Here is a 6,463-nt window from a genome sequence, read left to right as displayed (position 1 = left end):
CCCTCCCTCTGTCTCACTTCTCTCCAGCTCTCTCTGAATTCCTCCTCTTTTGCTTGCACCGCGGGTGGGGTTGGATGGCCCTTGGGGGACCAGGGCGAAGCCCTGAGGACTCCCTGGAGGAGAAAGCTAGGGCCCCGCCCCTGCCTAGCTTGCTCCCAGCGGCGATGGAGGAGGGGGAGGAAGAAGAGAAGGAGGAGGAGGAGGGCCGAACTCCTCTGCACCTGTTGATCGGGCTGGGAAGGTCTGGAACTGGGGAGTCCACAATGATGGACCCCCTTTCATCCGGGAACTGGGTGGGGGCTGTGACTTGAGGTGCTCAGGCACTCCTTGCCCTTAGGAATGAGCTTCCTCTACCTGGAATTCTCTCCCATCCTCCTATCTCCACCTGTGGATGTTCTACCCCTTCTTTAAAATCCAGTCTGAAGGTCACCTCTCTCAAGCAGCTTTCTCAACCCTGCTAGCTAAAAAAGTCTCTTTTTATGGCACCTTTCCTGGCTAATTCATGGTATATGTACCGGGACTATATTTATCTATTCCTCCACTAAAGTGCTGCCCTGGTACCGTGCCGTGGTGTGGCGCAGACCCCGTGCTCCCCAAGGCCGTCTACGTCTGTGGAGATTATGGTCTGGCAAGTCCCATAAAGCTTCAAAGGCTTTGAGAGTAAGTCAGCCTCCGGGTTACCTGAGGACCAGTCGCTGGTCCCCTCAAGTGTTTTTCATGGGATGCAACTCTGGGCCCTTATGGAGGGGTCCAAATATGTACTTATGGAGAGGATCCTCCCCCTGAGGAAATTACAGAGCCACAAAAAAAGTTTCTCTCTTAGTTTGTGAATTTCTCCAAGGTTCTTCCTTGTCCCAATGTCCAATAGAGTGCCTGGCCTACAGTAGGTGCTTAATAAATGTATGGTGAATAGAATTGAGTAGGCAAATTAGTCTAAGCAGAAAGAATAACACGTTTGGAGTCGAACAATCTGGGTTCAAATTCTAGTGGCTCTTTCTAGCTCTAAACTGGGGTTTCTTCAATATCCTCTTCTCTAACCTAGGGCTGCAACGAAATATGCCCTGGAAATCGCTGTTTGATTACCTGCTGCTGCTGCTGCAAGATACCTCACTGTTGGTGTTGCTGCTCAAGTCTGTACTCTCTCTGTCTCTATGTCTCTCTCTGTCTCTGTCTCTGTCTCTCTGTCTCTATGTCTCTCTCTGTCTCTGTCTCTGTCTCTCTGTCTCTATGTCTCTCTCTGTCTCTGTCTCTCTGTCTCTGTCTGTCTGTCTCTGTCTCTCTGTTTCTCAGTCTCTCTCTCCCCCCCTCCTTTTTTTTTTTTTTTTTTTTTTTGGCAAAGCAATTGGAGTTAAGTGACTTGACCAAGATCACACAGCTAGGAAGTGTTAAGAGTCTGAGGTCTAATTTGCAGGTTCTATTCTGCTCCGGATTCCAGGGCTAGCGTTCTATCCATTGTGCCATCTACCTGTCCCTGTGTTTCTCAAGAAATTGATCAGAGTTCTTGGGGGGGGTGTTCCTGTAGCATTTATAAAGCCTTTACCCAATCATTTTTAATTTCTTTAATTAAGCTGAAGCGTGGTAGGTAAAATAGGCATCAAAATAGGCATCTGGCTACCTAGTAAGAGAGGCAACACAAGTATCTTCCTAGTTTGCAGATTAGATAATAAGGTTCAGGGAAGGTAAGAGTTGTCCCACTAGAATTAAGAGGCATCAGAAACAGCTCTCTGTAGAAGACAGGACAGCTGGGTGATGTAGTGGATAGGGCACTAGACCTGAAGTCAGGAAGACTCATCTCCCTGAGTTCAAATTCAGCCTTGGTCACTTAGTAGCTGTGTGACTGTGGTTAGTTAACTTCACCCTGTTTGTCTCAGTTTCCTCATCTGTAAAAGGAGCATGAGAAGGAAATGGCCAACCAGTCTAATATCTCTGCCAAGAAAACTCCAAATTGTACGTGACTGAAATAGTGGAACAATAATAACACGAAGCTAATAAGTGGCAGTCAGAGACACATTCTTCTCTAAAATCCTGACCCCTGTGGCTATTAAATGGAAACTTGCTGATGGTGACCAGAACAGGGACGGTTAACATCTGATTGGAGTCTAGGCTGGAGTGGAGCACAAAAGCGACTTAGTTCAACCTCTTCGTTTGACAAACAAGAAAGCAGATCCAGGGAAGTGGCTAGGCCAGAGGCACAGAAGGATTAAAGAACAGAGCTGGTATTTTGATCCCAGGTCCTTTGATTTCCTGATCTTTCCTGAATTGAGATCAATTAATTTCACAAATGGAACAAAGATAGTCCACAGTGTTTGTATTAACTGATATAATTTCAGCTCTAGAAAGGGTCTTTGGAGCATAGAATGTCAGAATTGGATGGGTCTTTAGAACCCAGAATGTCAGAGCTGGGAGGGCTCTTAGAACCCAGGAGGTCAGAGCTGGGAGAGCCCTTAGAACCCAGGAAGTCAGAGCTGGGAGGGTCCTTAGAACCTGGGATGTCAGAGCTGGGAGGGCCCTTAGAAACCAGACTGTCAGAGCTGGGAAGGCCCTTAGAACCCAGGAGGTCAGAGCTGGGAGGGCCCTTAGAACCCAGGAGGTCAGAGATGGGAGAACCCTTAGAACCCAGTATGTCAGAGCTGGGAGGGCCCTTAGAACCCAGGAGGTCAGAGCTGGGAGGGCCCTTAGAACCCAGGAGGTCAGAGCTGGGAGGGCCCTTAGAACCCAGTATGTCAGAGCTGGGAGGGCCCTTAGAACCCAGTATGTCAGAGCTGGGAGGGCCCTTAGAACCCAGGAGGTCAGAGCTGGGAGGGCCCTTAGAATCCAGAATGTCAGAGCTGGGAGGGCCCTTAGAACCCTGGAGGTCAGAGCTGGGAGGGCCCTTAGAACATGGGATGTCAGAGCTGGGAGGGCCCTTAGAACCCAGGAGGTCAGAGCTGGGAGAGCCCTTAGAACCCGGGAGTTCAGAGCTGGGAGGGACTTTAGAACTCAGAATGTCAGCGCTGAGAGGGAAATTTTAGAGATAACTTAGTCCATTCCCCTTATTTTGTAGCTGAAGAGATGGAAGCTCCGGAAGACTTGATTTGTCCAACATCACATCACTTACTAATGCAAGACCTGGGACTGAGACCCAAGTTTTCTGATCTCCAGTCCAGTTACTTTTCCCCAATATGCATGCTGCTTCTTCAGGAATTCTCTTCTGGGGCCTCTCTTGATTAGAAGAGAGTAAGCTATTATTTGACATCGAGATGTATGTGGTGTCACACAGTGAGGCAAAATTGAATCTGAGCTAGAACCTTACTGTCTCAGATCTCAGCTGATGGGGAGGCAGTAGAGTATATTATTTTGGGTGTCAGGGAATGCAGATTTAAATCCTGTCTCTATTGTTTACTAGGACTATAACCTGGGGCAAGTGACTTGCTGCTCTATGCCTCAGTTTCCCCATTTGTAAATAGGGGTTGAACTAGATCATCTTTAAGATTTCTTCCAGCTCTTTGTTTATGATCTTTATGAATAGTCTCTGTCATGAGCAGAGACCCTTTCCAGGAAGGATAGGTCATACAAAATGAGATTGGAAGACATTGAAAGCTGTCCACATAGGTAAGGTGAAAAGCAGCAAAGGGGGCTAAAGGATTTCAGAAAGCTAAGATTGGTAAGTCATAGACTCTTGGAGCTTCAGTTGACTTCTGATATAAGTAAGCTAGTTTATTAGGCATCAGAACAGGAATATATTTCTGTGACATTCCTGACAGGGAGCTGTCCATCTTCTGATAGGAGTCTTTTTTTTTTTTTTTTTCTGAGGCAATTGGGGTTAAGTGACAACCAGGCAATATTAAGTGTCTGAGGCCAGATTTGAATTCAGGTCCTCCTGACTTCAGGGCTGGTGCTCTAACCACTGCACCACCTACCTGCCTCCCAAAAGTCTTATAAGGAGAATATTTTACCAACTGGAAGACAAGTTATTCCATTTGTGGACACCTCTAATTGTCAGGGACCTTTTTTTTTTTCTGATGTCTAACCTAAATGTTTCTCTTTGTAGTTTGTTCCCATTTTTTCCTGTTGTCTGGGGCCAAATAGAACACCTGCTCCCCTTTCACCTGATAAATCTTCAAACATTTGAAGTGACCTATCCAATGAGCCAAATGGTCTTCTCTTCAGACTAAACCTCCTCCCCCCATCCATCAAGAGATTTGTCCTGTTTACATTCTCCAGTGTCGTCACCATCCTTTTTTTGAAGGAAAGGGGGCTTTTAACACTAATATCCTTCTTAAGATGAAGTACCAGGAGGCAAATAATATTCCATTTCTCTGCTCAAGAGGATGGATTGTGTGTGGACAAGGTGGGGAATCCATCAGAAGTGGGCAAATCATTAGAATGTTGAGCTATTCAAGAGTCTCCTCCATGATCTCATTTCATCACATGAAGCAGGGCAGGGACAGATTTTATCCTCATTTTCCAGAAGGGGAAATAAGCACAAAGGGGATAAGTAAGTTGCTCAAGGTTACACAGCTAGTGAGCAGCGAAGACAGGAGGATGGGAAGCAGGCCTCCAGAATCCTAATCCGGCACTCTTTGGAACAAGTACAAATTCTCCTCGGGCCCTTGCACCCCAAGGCAAGGGCAAAAGATCCCACCCCAATGGAACCAAAGAAGACAGGGGTGGTGTCCAATCCCTCAGTAAGCTGGGTCCAGCAGGACCAGAATCTTTTTCACCCTCCCCCCACCTCAGCTCTTGGGGAAGGAGGTCTTGCTGTTTGATTTTTTTTCCTTTTTTCTTCTTGTAATGAAATGTTTTATTCAGGCTCTGTTAGGGAGCACCCTGAGTCATGGTGACGTCCTCAGTCACAGCTGGTGACACACTCCAGCCGCTGTCTGGGCAGCCAGTGCCAGTGGGGACCAAAGGAAAGGGAAGAAAGGGGGAGGGGACTCTGTTGAAAGCTCTGAGGCTTGGGGCAGACACAGTATTACCTCTCCTCCTGGGGATCTCAGTGTCACCTCCAGGAATTTAAACTGGCAGGGTGATTGTTATTCTGGTTGCAACAGAGGCATGTCAGAGTTGAAAGGACCCTTAGAACACAGACTGTCAGAATTGGAAAGACCCTTAGAACCCAGGATGTCAGAGCTGGGAGGGCCCTTAGAACACAGGAGGTCAGAGCTGGGAGGGCCCTTAGAACACAGGAGGTCAGAGCTGGGAGGGCCCTTAGAACCCAGGAGGTCAGACCTGGGAGGACCCTTAGAACCCAGGAGGTCAGAGCTGGGAGGGCCCTTAGAACCCAGGAGGTCAGAGCTGGGAGGGCCCTTAGAACCCAGGGTGTCAGACCTGGGAGGACCCTTAGAACCCAGGATGTCAGAGCTGGGAGGGCCCTTAGAACCCAGGATGTCAGAGCTGGGAGGGCCCTTAGAATCCGGGAGGTCAGAGCTGGGAGGGCCCTTAGAACCCAGGATGTTAGAGCTGGGAGGGCCCTTAGAACCCAGGAGGTCAGAGCTGGGAGGGCCCTTAGAACCCACGGTGTCAGAGCTGGGAGGGCCCTTAGAACCCAGGGTGTCAGAGCTGGGAGGGCCCTTAGAACACAGGAGGTCAGAGCTGGGAGGGCCCTTAGAACCCAGGATGTCAGAACTGGGAGGGCCCCTAGAACCTAGAAGGTCAGAGCTGGGAGGGTTCTTAGAATACAGGATGTCAGAGCTAGGAGGAATTAGACATCCTCTAATGCAATCCCTTTATATTATAGAGGAGGAAATCCCAAAGGACCTGTGAGGTTGTATCTTCCTCAAAGTTACACAGGGAATTGGGCAGTAACCATTTGGGATGTGTTTAATTCAAGTCCCCTAAAATATCAGTTCATTATCCATCTCCATTGGACAGCTCTATTTCTATGAGCTCCCTCCTGCTTCTTGCTCTGTCTTGCCTAGGTCAATTGCTGCCCTACAAAACCTGACTCTCCTCCTCATATCCCTTGGGCCAGCATTCCAGGGATGCTGCTGCTGCTACTAACAACTTAGATTTCTAAAGAGCTTTATTTAATTAACTTATTATTTTATTTAAGCACAAAGAAAATAATTAGAATATTTAAATTATTTTAGGACCTAATTTATTTCTTTATAATCTTTATATTTTAAACAAATACAAAATAAGAAAAGAAAAAGAAAACATTGCCATAAATACAGCAGAATATGAAAAGATTGAATATAAAATAATACATTTCAATTTCAAAAAGATCTGTATAATAAATTTACTACACATTGTTTCTAAAGTTGCCCAGCTTTTCTTTGCTTTCTTGTTGGTTTTCTTTTGTTCTCTGCTGTGCACTTTTTACTTTATTTTTTCCCTCTCTTTCCCTCCCAACTCTACCCTAAAGAAGTCTAAAATTAAGGGTACATATACATAGATATCAATAAATGTAAATATATACACTTATATGTAAGACTGTACTATGCTTATTTCCATTTATCTTTTTCTCTGAAGCATCTTCTTT

The sequence above is a fragment of the Sminthopsis crassicaudata genome, chromosome 3 (genome assembly GCF_048593235.1).
Source record: "Sminthopsis crassicaudata isolate SCR6 chromosome 3, ASM4859323v1, whole genome shotgun sequence".
In the NCBI taxonomy this organism is placed as follows: Eukaryota; Metazoa; Chordata; class Mammalia; order Dasyuromorphia; family Dasyuridae; genus Sminthopsis; species Sminthopsis crassicaudata.
Note: the sequence above shows the minus strand (reverse complement) of the source record.